We start from the raw sequence: 15,820 nt of genomic DNA, 5'->3' as shown, positions 1-15,820 counted from the left end.
TGCCTACACAAGAGGTAAGGCAGTGGAAAATCAGGGCCTATGCATTCCTAATTTTGCATAAAAGCACTTGGATATCATAGTTATAATTTATAAGCACTTTAGAAACCACTACAGAAATATTCTAAGTTCTCATGAACAGGGATGCTGGTAAAAATATGTGGCTTATATGACAGTTCGTTGAAATTCCAGTGTTAGAATGAGTATGTTGCAGTGGTTTATTTACAATTTTTTCGACTCTATGGTGATCACCAGTGACCTTTCTACCAGTGACCTTGGTAGAAAGTCTGTAGTGGAGTTCAGTTTGGACATGAGCACTCTGAGAACTGCGAATGCTAATCGAGAAGTCAAATTAGCATGCTCTTTTGCATGATCTGGCTTGCTGCCAGGACACTTTCCCATAGTGCTTGGAGCACTGATTAAGGCAGTCAACTATAAATCACTAAGGCACATGTCAATGAAGCTCCTGAGATGCCACTCAGGGATGGAAGAATCATATCCTCTCATTATTTGATTCACGAAGTTGGACTCTCTTAAAAATCCATTCAAATCTATGAACTGATTATTGGTTGTTAAACTGGTAGCTCAGCAGACAATTATTTACACATAGTGAACCTGGAAATAAACTCTGTGTTCTCTTTGGATTTTTCTGTTAAACTTTTCCCACTGCATGATCTTATCTGTGTCAGTATACAAGCACATCTCAGACATTAGTTTTGGCAGGTGTGTCTCACTGAAAATGTATCAAAACACATACTTTTCAATTTTCCACTGGAGGTCACTGAAATGTTTTAAATCCATCTAAAAATCTCATTTTCTTTGTGCTCCAAAAAATCTTGCTGTAACTTGCTTTTACAAACACACCACATTATACTATCGCATGAACGATGAAAACTAATCTTCCCAGAGCCCGACAGGAGCGCAATAACTATTTCTATCTTGTTGCCAGCAGCTGATCTAACCCACCTATGCCATTCATGTGCAAACGTGTGATCGGAACACAATATTGTTTCCTTCACTTTCTGGGGGTATATCATCAGTCAGCATTAAAAGGTATTGTTTGGATGAAAGCCTTTTACAAAAGCTCTGCAAACCTGAAGTGGGGGGGGGGGGGGAGGAGGAATGTTTGGGAGGAGACTCCATCAGCATGTGGGAAGTTTTCTAAATTGCTAATTGATCAGTGGACTTTCTGCCATCATACGTCTTAAAATAGGTGTGGTAGGCCTCAGCACAAATCCAGTTTTGTACGCACCAGGTTACCAAAGCTCACTACATACTGACTAATACAAGGTGTTGTACGGTAAAATGCTATGCAGCTAGAACTCCAGGAACGAACTCCAGTTATTTAAGTGTTTTGTTCTTCATGGAGCTTGATTTAGCAGCTTAGCTGCGTCTGTCCTTGAACTAATCTATTCTGTTGTAGTGAGGTTTCATTGCCCAAAAGACTTGCATCTTACTTAGAACATCAGCTCTTAAGAAGAGAGACAAAGGCCATTTCAACATTTTAAAATATGGGTACCTAATGTTAAGCACCTAAATCATTAGTCAGGCATTTAAATAAGGTTTCAGAGATGATGAGCATCTGCACCACTTATTGACTTCAGGCCACTTATTTAGATGCTTTAATATGGGTTTGGGTGCAACTTTAGGCACCCAAGCAGAAAAATGCAGGCTTTTGTCTTTTAATATCTGTAAATCACCATGGCACATTTATTGTGCTGAAGGAAAACATAAGCAAAGCATTTTAAAAGCTTTTTACCCACTGCTATGGGGCAGGTTGGCAGAGGGGGTTGGGAAGTACAGACAGGGCTACGCATTACTGCAGATTCTCCAGTCCTCCTCCCCATGGTATGAGAGATACAAGGATTATGGAGCATCTGCCAGCCATTAGGGTACTCTGTCAGCTGTGGAGTCACTCTACTCCAGGGATTTCTCCTACCTTTGCCCCAGTGGTGTTTCTCAGTTGCCTGTACTGGGAACTGGGAAATAATTTGGCCCAGTGTGTTTATTATACAGAATCATGTGAGGGAAAACACTGCAATATAATATGGTTCACTGGGTTTTGAGTGTGGCTTTAAGAATCTGTCCTATAAGTCCTGTACAAACCACAATTTTTAAATACCATATTCCATGATCCTAAAATATGGGTCAGATGAAATTTATAACATATATAATATATGCTGTAAGAATTATAATATAATCCAAAATAATAACATGAAAAAAGAAGTCATTTCAATATGAAAAATTGAAACATTCTGAAAATGATAAAATGGGGTGTTTTGACATTGTTGGAACTTTTTTTCTTTCAGTTTTCTTCTGAAATGAAATTCTGGCAAAATCAACTCAGTTTTGTGAAGCAATTCGATGGAACTATATGTTCCAATGGGATATGGTCCTGTCCAAGTTTCTCAGATCAGCTCTAATTTTGAATAATTTTGTAGCCATTATCTTTAAATCTTGATGGAATACTGTACATGTTAAAATCAATTACTTCAAAGTATGTTTTGGAAAATTTCAGAATTTTGTTTTGATTTACAAATTTTGTTCTGGAATTTTAAATTTTTGTTTCATAATTTTGAAATTTTGTTTCAAATTTCCTTTTTCCCTTTTTATATGATTTTACTTTATTTCATGATATGACAATAGTAGAAATAATTTATTTTAAAAATAATTAAGGGCAGCTGCTACTTTGTACTGACTGAAACATCTTTTTCTAGATCTAAGTTTTTCCTGTTTGCATTGTAATGAAACAGTTTGACTACTGACACCAAGAAATATTATCAAAATAATAAAAATGAAATCTCTCCCTAAAATTCCAAAATGAAATTTCAGAATTCTGACATGAAAATTTTGAATTTGGATTTGGAATTTTGGATTGGAACTCTGTCTGAATTTTGAAAAGAACATTTGCCAAAACTGAACATTTTCCTTTGGAATTTCTAGCTTATGGTAAGTTTCATAAATATTTGTTTTCATTCTGAATCAGAACATTTTTGTATCAATGTGAAAATTTCCTACATATCAGAAATTCCTAATTTCTATATGCTCTTGGTGAAATGTCTGAGCCTTGCAGAGTTTTCGACAGATTTTTTACTCTTTTGAGGACATTTCAGCCTAGTTCAATACCAAAGAGTGAGTTAAACTTTTACATTTGAGCTGCTATGCCACCAATTCGAGCTCACATTTCAGGACCATTTGTTACATTCACTACAAACTCTCAAGCTGCATACAGAGTATAGGGAATTTTTCAGAAACTGAAGCCAATGTTTCTGCATGGAGAGCCTATCTGTTGGACAGAGGACATCAGAGCTGCTGTTATACTTAACACTTCATTCTTTAGGTCCTGAAATATAGCATTTCATTTGGATGATTTTTAAAAATATTAATTTTGTGATTTCGTAAACCAGTAACCTAGATGGTCAGAGATGCAGACCAATCTGGTCCTGGTGACTTATTACTGTTTAATTTATCAATTTGTTCCAAAACCTCCTCTGACACCTCAATCTGGGCTAGATCCTTAGCTTTGTCATCTGAAAAGAATGGTGCCAGTGTGGGAATCTCCCTCACATTCTTTGCAGTGAAGATCAATGCAAAATCCATAGCATTTAGTTGCTGGCCTTTTGGTTTTATATAGTCACTGTGTTCTTTGTAGAAGAGCCTAGAATGCAGAAGAATTAAGAAAGGGAAGAGTGTGCATTTGATCTGTTGATTTAACTGGAAAACAATTGCTTTTATGTTCTGCTGTCACCCAAAGATTCTGACAAAGGAAAGATTACAGATAAAGTGGCAGCTGGAGGTCCTTTGACCTCCAGACATGATGGGACAGAGGCAGAGGCTGCAAAAGGACAGACAAAGAATTACGAGCTCCATGATATCTGATGGTCTGGTCTCTCTCCCCTCCTTTTGTGAAAAGAGCACATGGAACTTATGTTGTGTGGGAGGGAAGGGAGGAAAAAAGAGCCAATTAAAAGGCTGTTGGAGACATCCCCAGAAGACTGGTTGGACCTATCCCAGGTTCCTCGAGAGAGGGGATCAGAAGCCCAGGTGCACAGAGAGAGTAAAGAGAGAATCAGTAACATTCATCAGACAAGGAGGGAAACAGCCAGTTTAGCTACAAAAGGAGTGGGGGAAGCACAGGCAGGTCATACAGAATTCCCCTTCACAAGTAAAGGAGAACCTGCTGAGCTATTTCCCAGCCATGGAAGAGAGAAGCCAGAGCCTGCTGCAGGAGAGACCTTCAACTTGGCCCGTGCTATCAAAGCCAGTTGATATTCTCGGGGAAAGAGAGGGACTCTAAGCAGCTGAGACCATCAGATGGCTGTCCCTCTCCTGGGATGAAGAGAACATACTGTGAATTATTAGGGAACTGTCTCTGCTACAGTAATTGAATAGTGTAAAAACCATATTCAACAGCTATTTTTATGTTCTTTTTAACTCTAATTCTCCCACCCCATACATAAAAAGTTGTCTATGCTGCTGACTAACTTTTTTCTATAGACTAAAAAAAAATTTCTGCAACAATTTGCTTGTAAATTTTCTTTAACAAAAAAAAAAAAAAAAAAAAGCACGTTGAGCCAAGCAAATCAGCATCTTACACAGCTTTTGTCTGTTCATTTGTCATATTCAAAATCCTTTAATTTAAATCAGAGTTGAGAACAAACATAGTAATTTGTTTTATTGCCCAAATTCCACTCATAAATTATGTTCCAAAGTCCGTAGGACTGTTAGCATTTATACTCTTGAGTCCATCTGTCATTGTTGTAATCTTTCAAAACTAAGCTCCGACATCACACTTCCTTCCATTTCCTCTTCATCTGGTTCAGTGACCATCTTCCCTCAGTGCTACCAACTGCATTGCCAATAAGACACAGGTGTATGGCAGTTGAAAGAGGCAGAAATGAGAGTGAGTGGAGAGAGGACAGTTACGTATTCATAGTGTGTACATTCCAAGCTACCTTGTCCATCTGTTATATTTTTCTTATTAGTAGCAGGTGAGCATCTAACCATGAAGGATTACAAGAGCAGAGAAGGAACTGGCACAAGAAGGGTGATGGGATAAAGAGTGAAAAACAGAAGTAACTTTCTTTTTCCAGTCCTAAAGTAATCATTTTTTGTCATTTTCCCACATAATGGCTTTTCTTTGACGTGACAAGGTCCATTGATTAGGCATTAAGCTATCTAGATAACGCTTCTCAAAAGGCGGAATTGTATATACATCATCAGAATCAGGAAAACTTACAGTTGTGGATATAAGTAATCTAAACTAACACAAGAAGTTTCTCTGTTTGATTTAGACAGTTTATAACTGGGATCTTAGTGAAGTTTTTATTTGACAACTTTGGAACAAGATCCTTTTGATATGTCATGTACCAAGTCCTGCAGTGGTTCAGAAGTGATAAGATAAGTTTCATACATGTGACTACACAGAATAAGTGCCAGAAGTATTCTAGAAGGTGTTATAATTTGCTCCTCTTCAGCACTTCATGTTTTGTTTTTGTCTCTTTATCTTTGTAGCCCCAGAAATCAGTGCTGATGTCACTGTAACATTAGATGCCTGATTCAATCAGTATGAAGGACAACTATATTAGAGTCTTGCATAATGTAACACAGAGATGATTCAAAGGAAGGGCGCCCAATGTATTTAAACTATACTTCTTTTTTAAGTTTGTAACAAATATTAAAAAGGCAATGTAAAAGTTATACCTATGAACATGAAAGAAACTTGAAGGTCACAGTAAAGACAAGATGGTCTGATTTTCCATTATATTGCACCTTGTGTAGTCATTTGAATTAATGCAAAATGAGTGTAAGACACTACCAAACCAGAAAGGCAGTATGTTATACTCACTGTGCACTTGTGTAAATAACTAAACAAGGGGCAGGACAACAGAGATCCAGGCCTGAGAGAGAATCAAAGGAATCGCTCTCTCTCGCTCTCTCTCTCTCTTTTTTTTTGGGGGGTAGTATTCTGATGTTCCTACATAAGATAGGAATATGTTATTTCTAGTGAAGCCAGCAGTCTAATCTAACTGTCTGGTCGCAAAGATTTACAGAGACCTTGTGAGGTGATGTCATAGGCTGCGTTTGATTAGCATGAAAGCTAAGAGCCAAAAAGAACTACAGATTTTGTCGGTGTCCTGAAGTCTCAATATTATATTCATTATAAGTGAGTCCTTTATCATCATTACAGCAAGTCTCTTCTTTACCACGGGATAAACCAACAGATTACGGCACTGGTTAAACAGGGCATTTTGCTGTATGAAAGCTTGCGGTGAGGTCTCCAGCAGTAAAACATTAACTGGCAAACCACTAGTAATTATTAGTTAATTGCACAGCTACAATAAACCAAATATGGCTGCTTTTAGAAATGTCCCAAGAATTAAAAAACAAGAGAGGGAATTAGTCTAACAGATGGCAGTTTATCAGTTGTTAACACTGGCAAAACTTTGTGAAAGGATTCCCTTACTGTTACAGTGTCAGGGATCTAAGCTTGATAAGTTTATGGAGGGGATGGTATGATGGGACAGCCTAATTTAGCAATTAATTGATCTTTGACTACTAGAGTAAATATGCCAATGGCCTGTGATGGGCCGTTAGATGGGATGGGTTCTGAGTTACTACAGAGAATTTTTTCTGGGTGTCTGGCGGGTGTGTCTTGTCCACATGGGTTTAGCTGATTGCCATACTTGGGGTAGGGAAAGGAATTTTCCACCAGGGCAACTTGGCAGAGGCCCTGGGGGCTTTTGGCCTTCCTCTGCAGTGTGGGGCATAGGTCACTTGCTGGTGGATTCTCTGTTCTTGAAGTCGTTAAACTATTATTTGAGGACTTCAGTAACTCAGTCATAGGTTAGGGGTCTATTACAGGAGTGGGTGGATGAGGTTCTGTGGCCCGTGTTGTGCAGGAGGTCAGACTAAATGATCAAAATGATCCCTTCTGACCTTAAAGTCTATAAGTCTTTAGGTGAATGTCTTTCTGGGCGGTGCAGAATGAAGAAAAGTATTGCAGGATCTATCTCCACAGGTTACAACTTGAGAGCCCTTTAATTTATATGCCACATCTTTGGGACTGATAGGTGAAAATATGCTCCTGCATGAGTGGGCAGCGTTTAGCATAAAGGCAAAGTGATGATCAGAGCTTCTCATTAATGGGTAAAGAACAGTTATTTAGTTAGTTTCACATAATTGCTAGGCACCAGCTATTGGCTAAAGAGGATGAAAGATGCCCATTTAGCAAAAAAAAATGCTTGTTGTAGCTAGTGCTGGTTGGAAAATTTGTCTAGGAAATCATTTCCTCAGTTTTTCATCAGTTGTGGTTATAGAAAAGATAGCCATGTAGCAAGTGGAAGCTAAAACACAAGAAATTACAGTACTTTTGTTGTTGTAGTCTCTTGTGAAGAATAAATATGGCAACTGATAGGAGCTCCAAGTCCTTTAATGCATATATGAAACTGGTTGAAAATGGAGGGGGGGGGGGGGAGAGGAAGGGGAGGAAGGGAAATCATGAAAATTTCCACACACATTCATTTTTGTTTTTAAATTCAAAATTTGAAAATTGTCGACCAGCTTGATAGCTGGTTAAAAATAGAAAAACTATTTTGCAGAAGTTTCATCAATTTTTTCTTTGTTTTTTTTATTCAATTTGAAATTTCATCAAAAATTTTAAAATTTCAACCAGCTATATTCATATATAAGATTAATATCATTGGTGGTGGGAGCAGTGTTCTTTCAGGTAACATAATTGTGCAAGCCTTGGTTACCTCCCACTTTGACCAAACCCTACTATTATTTTGAAATTCATACCAAATAATAAGTGCTTCAGGATCTTAATGGGGTATTTGCTCTATTATTTATTTTTATAGTATGCTATGATCTTTAAAGGAAAGGAAGAAAGTCAAGGAAAATAACATAGGTCCTGATCGCAAGGACCGCCATGCATTTAGACCCCTATGTCTTTTATGTGAATTAGACCTCTACTGATAAGACCAATATCCTCCACATACCTCGACCAAAGTAACTCTGCCTAGTTAAAAAAGGCACTAAAGAAGGAATGATTCAGGGCCAGATTATGATACCCTTACTCACAATATTGTGGTCTACAAGCAGTCTCATTGAAGTCAATGGGAGATCTCCTGGGGAGGAATACTATTCAGTGAGAGTAAGGAAATCACAGTCTGGCCCTCAATTATTATTCCAGCTGGATGAACCACCATTGGAGGAATTGGATCATTCAAACAACTCACCATGTACTAGTAATGTAATCGAGGATTAACTGGGATATTGGGGAAATACATTGTTCTCACATTCTGTAGGGACGTCATGATTACTCTGGGAACTTTAAATGAGAGATTGGAACTTGCCATTCTTTAGAACGTATGCATCAATAGTGACTTTCCCTTGCCTTGGATAACTGATCTAGAACAGACCAAAAGGTCTCTCTCCATCCTGAGTGACTAGGGGCTGGTTCACACTGACTGTGCGATTCCACGGCAGTTGATATGAGTTACACAAACTACGCAGAGTAGTTTGCGTAACTGACGTCGACTGCTCTGCTCCCCTTCTGCGCGCTGTTCTCACTGCGCTGCGTTCCCGTCGGCTCAGCGCTACGCTACTTGAGGGGGTGGACTTACTCAGTCGACTTCCTGATCGACTGAGCAGGTCTCACTGACCACTCAATCGATCAAGAAAGATCAATCTGACGGCGGCGATTTTGCCGCCATCAGTCTGAACATAGCCTACGGAAGTGATGAGCCAGCCTCTCATGTACTTTTGGTAGCTCCATACATTCTATATAAAGGCCAGGTTTACCCTGGTGGTTGGAAGAGTTAACAATATCATAATTTTGGGGTGTCGTCCACAGCTAGCCATAAGAATGTGTGAGTGAAATGCTAGTCACAATTTCCTCTAGCATTCCAAGTTTCTATTTCCTGCCACTCTGAAAAAGAAGAGTCACTCAGACTGTGCCTGCAGAACAATTTCTTTGTGCTAACAGGTAAGCCATTTGGCTTGTCCAAATAAAATCTTTTTAGTCCTGTACAAAACCATTCATAAGCGCCAATAATATTTATTTTGTAAATCCAAACCTATTTTGATTTTTTTATAATAGTACCTGAAACAGAAAATACCCCACACTTTGAAAATTTTCTGTACAGAGCTAGAAGAGTTAAAGTAAAATAAAATATATAACAATACATTTGGAAAGAATAGTTGATCCTAGTAGTTTAACAGCAGCAGCAGCAGATTAGGAGCCTGTTTTAATGCACCACCATAAAGTAGAGCAGAAAGTGGAATTATTAACATTCTATGTGATTTAAGGAACATTCTACTGGACTGCAACCAGGCATCTGAGAAAATATATTCTAAATGACTTAAGTGAGACTTTTAGGGAAACTGCATTAGTTGGAAGAAAAGTGACAAAAGCAAAATTGACATTGACATTAGGTAGAAAGTGTTCTTGGGTGCTAAAGAACAAAGAAGATTTAGAAAAACTTGAAGCAAAAGAGGGGCTGCATCTTATCTAAATTCATTCTGGGTTCTATTTGCTTTCAGTGTTCTCTGTCTTACAAAAGAGATCAGCTTTTGCAGGGACAGCTGGGACTGAGATGGCTTATTGTCAAGTCTCAAATGTCAATGACTAATGCTGATTTACATGCAGATTGCCTCTCTGCTTTATTTTATATATTTATTTCTCTGCAATGCTCTCATTTGCTTCTAAGGAACAAATCAATCAGGGAGCAATAAAGAAGATGTTATCTCATAGCCGGTTCTAAAAAGATGAGAATTAGCACTTATAGCAAATATATGAACACGGGTTGTATTTCATTGAGGTGTTTGCTAGATGTCAGTCCATTTGTAGAAAACGTATGGCATTGCAGAGGCAGAATTGCGATTGAGCAAGGATTCCATCTTTGGGATCTGTTCTTTGACTTAAATGTTTCAAAGTGAAACAGTCTGAACTTCGTGGTTGCCATACATATGGAGAATGTGGCAAACCACCAGCTGTGTTCCATGTTAACCATAAAAGGTGAGATCCTACAGACCTTAATGTGTGTGTTTATGAGCAGAAAAATAGAACTATCTCCTGTTTGTATTTCAAGCCACATCCGTTTATTTTAGTGACAAAGGTAACCTTTTGCTACTTATTATTATCTTGGGATTAACACTCATCTTGTCTCATTGTTTCCTTGTGCTCTTTTGTCTGTCTGTTTCCACCTGTTCTTTTGTCTTATACCTGAATGTTATTGTTATTTAAACTGGGTTGTATTTCTGTTTTACTCTATTTAAGGAACTATGGTCACAGGAAGCTATTTTTCAGGCTGATGGTGACCATGAAAATCACTTTATAATGGTAGTGAAAATCTCTTACTATTAAAGATTTATGTTGAACTATCAAGGAGATAAAAACTTACTAGTGGTGCTGATTTAATGCATTTGAGAGTAAATAAACATTACTGATGGTATACATCTCTTGAGAATTTAAATTATCATAGAATTTTCTTCATTAAAGTCAGATACCTAATTACTCTGTTAAACCATATTTTGGTAGCAGCAGAAATGCAGCAACTATTTATTTACCTTTTCAAATCTTTATGTGTCTATTACTTCCACCATTCAGTGGCTCTTCAGAAATATAACTACTATTATTGACAGGATCCCAGATGCTAACTAGAATTTAATTTAGTTAAATGGTTTATACTACAGATTGACTTTCTCTATGGATGTGCATAAACAGAAGCAGAAAAAACAGTTACCAACCACTTAAACTCTATTTTACATATTTCCAAGGACCTCCCCAACCCTCTTTCTTTGCCTCAGTATAGATTTTTAAAGTTTTCTAGGCATTTTTACACAATTTAGAAGGCTCTTTTAGGCCAGGAAGAAATAAACCCACTTCCTATGGTGCAAGGATATTCCTGGGCTACTGAGTTGATTTCAAATACAGTATAGCTTCAGTTGTAAATGTCCAGTGGTTTATAAGCCACTGCATCTGGCTGTACTTATCTTTTTAGCAGATTACACTAAAATAAATCCTTAAGGCTAAACCCTCTAATTGACTAAAACACATGCACATAAAAATACAGCTGTTTCAGGAGATGCTTTCATTCCACAGAATTGGAATTCATTTTGGTGATTATAAAACTCTAATAAATGAACTGCTCTCAAAATCTGAAAAAATCCACCCTAGAACAACAACCCTAAAGTGTTAGTTTATTGAGCTCAGCAGAAATGTGTTATTCTTTAGCCATGCATCAGTTGTTTAGGTTATAGGTGATCATAATTTTTTCTGTGCCCATTGGCTCCAATTCTATCGCAGCATGATTCCCACATAGCAAAGCACTTTTATCATGAAAATGTGGCATGTCCTGTGATTAAAGCACAGATTCCGTTTCAAAAGTACTGTATATCTCAAAGTCATTGATATTCTACATACTTCACTCACATATTCAGATGACCTATTTTCATCTAAAGACTCAGTGGAGATTTTCAAAAGCATCTAAGGGATTTAGGAGCACAAGTCCTATTAAAAGTCAACTGCTGGCATAATTCCACTGACTACAATGGAATTTCAATGATTTACACCACTTGAGGATCTGGCCTGTTTATTTTGTTACAATGCCCCAGCAGGAGCATGCATCCTAAAAAAAATGGGGAGGAGGACCATTTACTTCCTTTTCTCCCAAAAGTAGAAAGTTTAAGTCCTCAATAAAAAACTAAGGGACAGGAATGTACACAGCTTACTGGAGTTTTATATTGCTGGGGAATGAACTCCCACGAGAAGTAAGCAGCATCACAAAGCTCATCACTTTCTGCTCGAAGAGCAAGGCTTTTTTTCTTTGACCTCGCTTTCTTTCACAAAAAGACATAACGTGTTTTAAAAATTGCAAAACAAAACACCCAGTTGCACACATGCCCTACCCCCCGCCACCCCCCGAGAAGAGGATCAGAGAACAAAAACATGACAGATGTAAGTCATGTTGCCTAATGCATTGCTAGAAAGTGAGACGATACAGTGGTGATGAGCATGGCATAAGGACCTCTACAGACTAGAACAGAATGAACTAGAACTGTGAACTGAAACTAGATACATTCCGATTAGAAAAAAGGCACCAATTCAGAAGTCAGGGTAATTAGCCAGTTGTCATTCAAACCTAGGGATGTGATGGAGTCTCCATCACTGGAAGTATTTAAATCAAGACTGGATATCTTTCTAAAAAGCATGCTCTAGCTCAACCGGAAGTTATGGCCTTGATGCAAGAATTAATTAGTAGAATTCTCTAGCCTGTGCCATGAAGAAGGTCAGACTGGATGGTCATCTTGGTCCCTTCTGGCTTAAACAATATTCATCTTGCACCACTAGCAGTTGGTATTTTTTGTTGTTAATTCTAGAATTTGTATCTACAGTTAGCATAAGAAAACACTAAGTATTGCTTTAAAAAATGGTTAATGAAAGATATTCCACACTGGCTCGTTGTATCACTTGGTACTTCTGGGAATGTTTAATGCATAAAGTAATATTCCTATTAAAGTTTCATGTGGATTTGCAAACTTTTAGTACTGGGAGCACAGTGTGTGAATGTTGGTGCCTTCACATGATGTCGAAATCCTGCATTTGGGTTCCCAAATTGGCATTAAACAGTGGATAGTTGGGCACCTATATACGTGCTCTTTGAAAAACAAAACAATGGGCGATTCGGGCACCATTTTTTGACAACATGTTTTCAATGTGGGCCCTGTGTTTTACAGGTTTGCATGTGGCAGTCTCCAGAGGCATTTTGTCTACAGAGCAAGCAGGCCTCTTCTGAAGGTGAGGGGGTGAGCATGCTCAAAAGTTGCTACCTAGACCTCTTTTTGGAGGCATAATGTGGGCACTCCCTGTAGCTCACAGGTGATGCAGAAGTGTGTGTCTGTGTTGGTGGGGATGATGACCCAGCTTTACCTCCTTCCTCCTCTCTGGCAGTATAACAGTCCCCTTTGCTATCAGGAACTCAGGGGTCCCCTACAGAGCTACACAAGGGAGCAGGTGGGGTCCTTGCAAACTACTTCCCTTGTTGCAAATGAGCACAGAGCCGGCCACAATATGAATAAAAGAATATAGTGCTATAATCTTTAATTCACAAACTGTGAGCTTCATTCTCCGATCAGTTTTAGTGAGATCAGACTAAGTCGCGTTGTACTTATTGTTTTTGTTAGGCTTCTAAATTCTTACAATCTAAATTGGATTCATTTTTTTCATTCTCCTCTTGTCAAGGGGTAATTTTTTTTTTAAATGCCCAAGTGACTTAAGAGGCCAAATCCTATTTTCAAAAGCGACTTGGGCATTTGGATAGCTAATAAGGCCCAGGTCCTCAGAGGTATTGAAATCAATGGGGGTTAGGTGTATAAATACCTTTCAGTATCTGTGCCATAGTAGCCATCTAAATGTCCAAGTCATTTTTGAAAATAAGACTTAGGCGCTTCTGAAAATTGTACCCATCATCTTATCATGACACCTTAAGGTCCTGATTCAACAAAGCACTAAAGCACATGCTTGAATCCCAGTAGGATCTAAGCACATCCTTAACTGCTTTGTTGAATCAGGACTTAAAAGTGCAATTATTTTGGTTTTGTTTTATTTTTGTATGCAAACTCTTGTATATTTTGTTAATTGCCAGTAATTTCACCTATATTTATTCTGGTCAGTTTGGGATGCTTTAAATTACATTCTTTAGAGTGTTGGTCTAAATTATGTCCTCTACATCAGAAATATTTGAAAGCTATGAAAGTAAAAAGAGCGTGAATCTAATCATTTTCAAAAGAAAATAGCAACTGTAACTTTGTTGGCAGAAGGTGGTGCTGTTATCTGATATTGTAACTGATAATTAACTCTTCTGCCAATGACTTTCTCTTTTGGGTTGAAGAGAGATATTTTGCCTTCCCAGGAGCATGGTACAGTATTAATACTGGTAGGAAACGTTTCCCAATCTTGCATTTTGATATATCATAAAATATAATTAGAAAGCAGATTGCCACACACAAATTTTTTCCATTAAAATAAAATGCAAAGATAAAATTGCTCTTTAGAGAAAGAAATTGAACTAGATCATGTTCCTCAGGTAGAGTGTCTGATTTCACAAGATACAGGGTTATGTGTTTGTGCATACAAAAGAGATCTGCCTGAATCTGTGAAAGAGAGTAGCAGATAACAATCGAAGAAGGCTGTTCAACAATCAGATCTGAGTCAATATCAGAAGTCCTAAGAGAGAAACTTCAACAATCTGACAGAGGATCTGATTATGTTTCAACTGAATATGCCAATTTCATTTCTATCCCAAACTGTTGTACACTGTTAAAAGAGTTGCCATGATCAGTATTATGTGTGAAGTGATTCAAGTCACTTTTGGATCTTTAGTATTGTCAATCCCCTACTGTTAAAAAATCATGAGATTAGTTTAAATATAATAAATTTGGGGTTCTTTTAATTTGCCTTCTTGTTTCTGAGGCTTTAGGATACATGCATGTTTTCTAACTTTTCTGTACAATCATGAGAGATAGAAACTTACTTTTTAAAAAATGAGTGTTGAGATAATCACCTAATTACAGGCCTCCAGGTGTTGTGCCTTTAAGAAGAACACCAAATATCACAAGACTCATGATAAAATCAAGAGAGTTGGCAGCACTGAGTACCTTGGGATTATTATTATATTGGTATTTTATAAACTGTCTTGTCAGTTTCAATGTATGAAAAAGTGAAAATCAAATATTTTCCCCATTTCTAGAACAGAATGCAGATTGTTTCCAATGCTCTGAAATATCTAGATTTATTTTTTCAGTTTCTGATCAAGACAAGAACCAGAATTTCTGAAATACTCTAAAGAAAGACTTATTTCACAATACAGTATTTCCACTGGTGTCTGGGAGTAGAAATCTTACCAAATAAATCTATGCTCAGGCATGTTTTAATCCCCTTTTCTGATTCAACGATTTGGAAAATGTGGATGCACATCCACATTTTTAAATGCTCTTCTGAACTGAGTCCATACTTCAAAGCTTTTGAGGATTGTTCATTGCTACTCCTTCAGTAAATATTCTTTAAATACAAGCCTCCTCCAAAGGAAAAAATCTCATATATGGTAGGTGATAAATAAATCAGCAAAGAAAAATTCCTAAATGTTTCACCAACAATGATATATGCCAGGCTGAATTATCAAGAACAGCACTGTTAACCCTGGACAACATTACAGACAAACATTTATGCAGGGCACATTGCTCCTGAGAAATACTAATAACTCTTCATGAAACCACTGTTGTAGATTGATGCTTACCCTAAATAAGTGTTGACTCTGGCAGCAGCGTTTCAGTCCTCATAAAAATTCTTCAGATTGAGTTGCTGGATTATGCAGATTGCAGTGACCAATTTGCATGTGCTATGTATAGTTAGGGCCAGATTTTCAAAGTGGGGCAAGTGCAGTTGTGAGGATGTAATTATATTTGCCCAGCAGGTGTGCCTAACTTTGAAAATCTTGCTGTTAGAGATAAAAGGCAATCCCTTTGGCGGACAGAGACAAAACTGCTGAGATGCTATTAAAGCTAAGATTGCATCTGAAAGTTAAAGTATGCTCTTACAGGATCTTCAAACCTACCGGTTAAGGCTTCTTTATTTCAACTGGATTTCACACTTGAAACTTGGTGTAAGAATTCTGAGACTCAGGAGCAATGAAGATTTGAATTACATTTTACACATTTTAGACTTGAAAAATGAGTATCAGCAGCATGTGAAGTGGACTGACATTTAGGGTATGTCTACACTGCAGTGAAATGTCCTTGGCTGGCCTGGGTCAGCTGATGT

The 15,820-nt window shown here is 37.7% G+C and overlaps 1 long non-coding RNA gene across 2 annotated transcripts in view; it reads left to right on the top strand.

Moving 5' to 3' along the window:
- The window catches only part of LOC137155012 (uncharacterized), a 234,411-nt gene that overhangs the window by 214,136 nt on the left and 4,455 nt on the right, over positions 1-15,820 (top strand). For both annotated transcript variants that reach the window (XR_010920321.1, XR_010920319.1), the window contains exon 4: positions 12,739-12,799. This is a non-coding gene — a long non-coding RNA (uncharacterized lncRNA). The remainder of the gene's footprint in view (positions 1-12,738; positions 12,800-15,820) is intronic.

Source organism: Emydura macquarii, unplaced genomic scaffold, assembly GCF_026122565.2.
Source record: "Emydura macquarii macquarii isolate MOO-44397 ecotype Brisbane River unplaced genomic scaffold, CSIRO-AGI_Emac_v2 contig_1348, whole genome shotgun sequence".
NCBI lineage: Eukaryota > Metazoa > Chordata > Testudines > Chelidae > Emydura > Emydura macquarii.
This window is presented reverse-complemented; position numbering and strand designations above follow the sequence as displayed.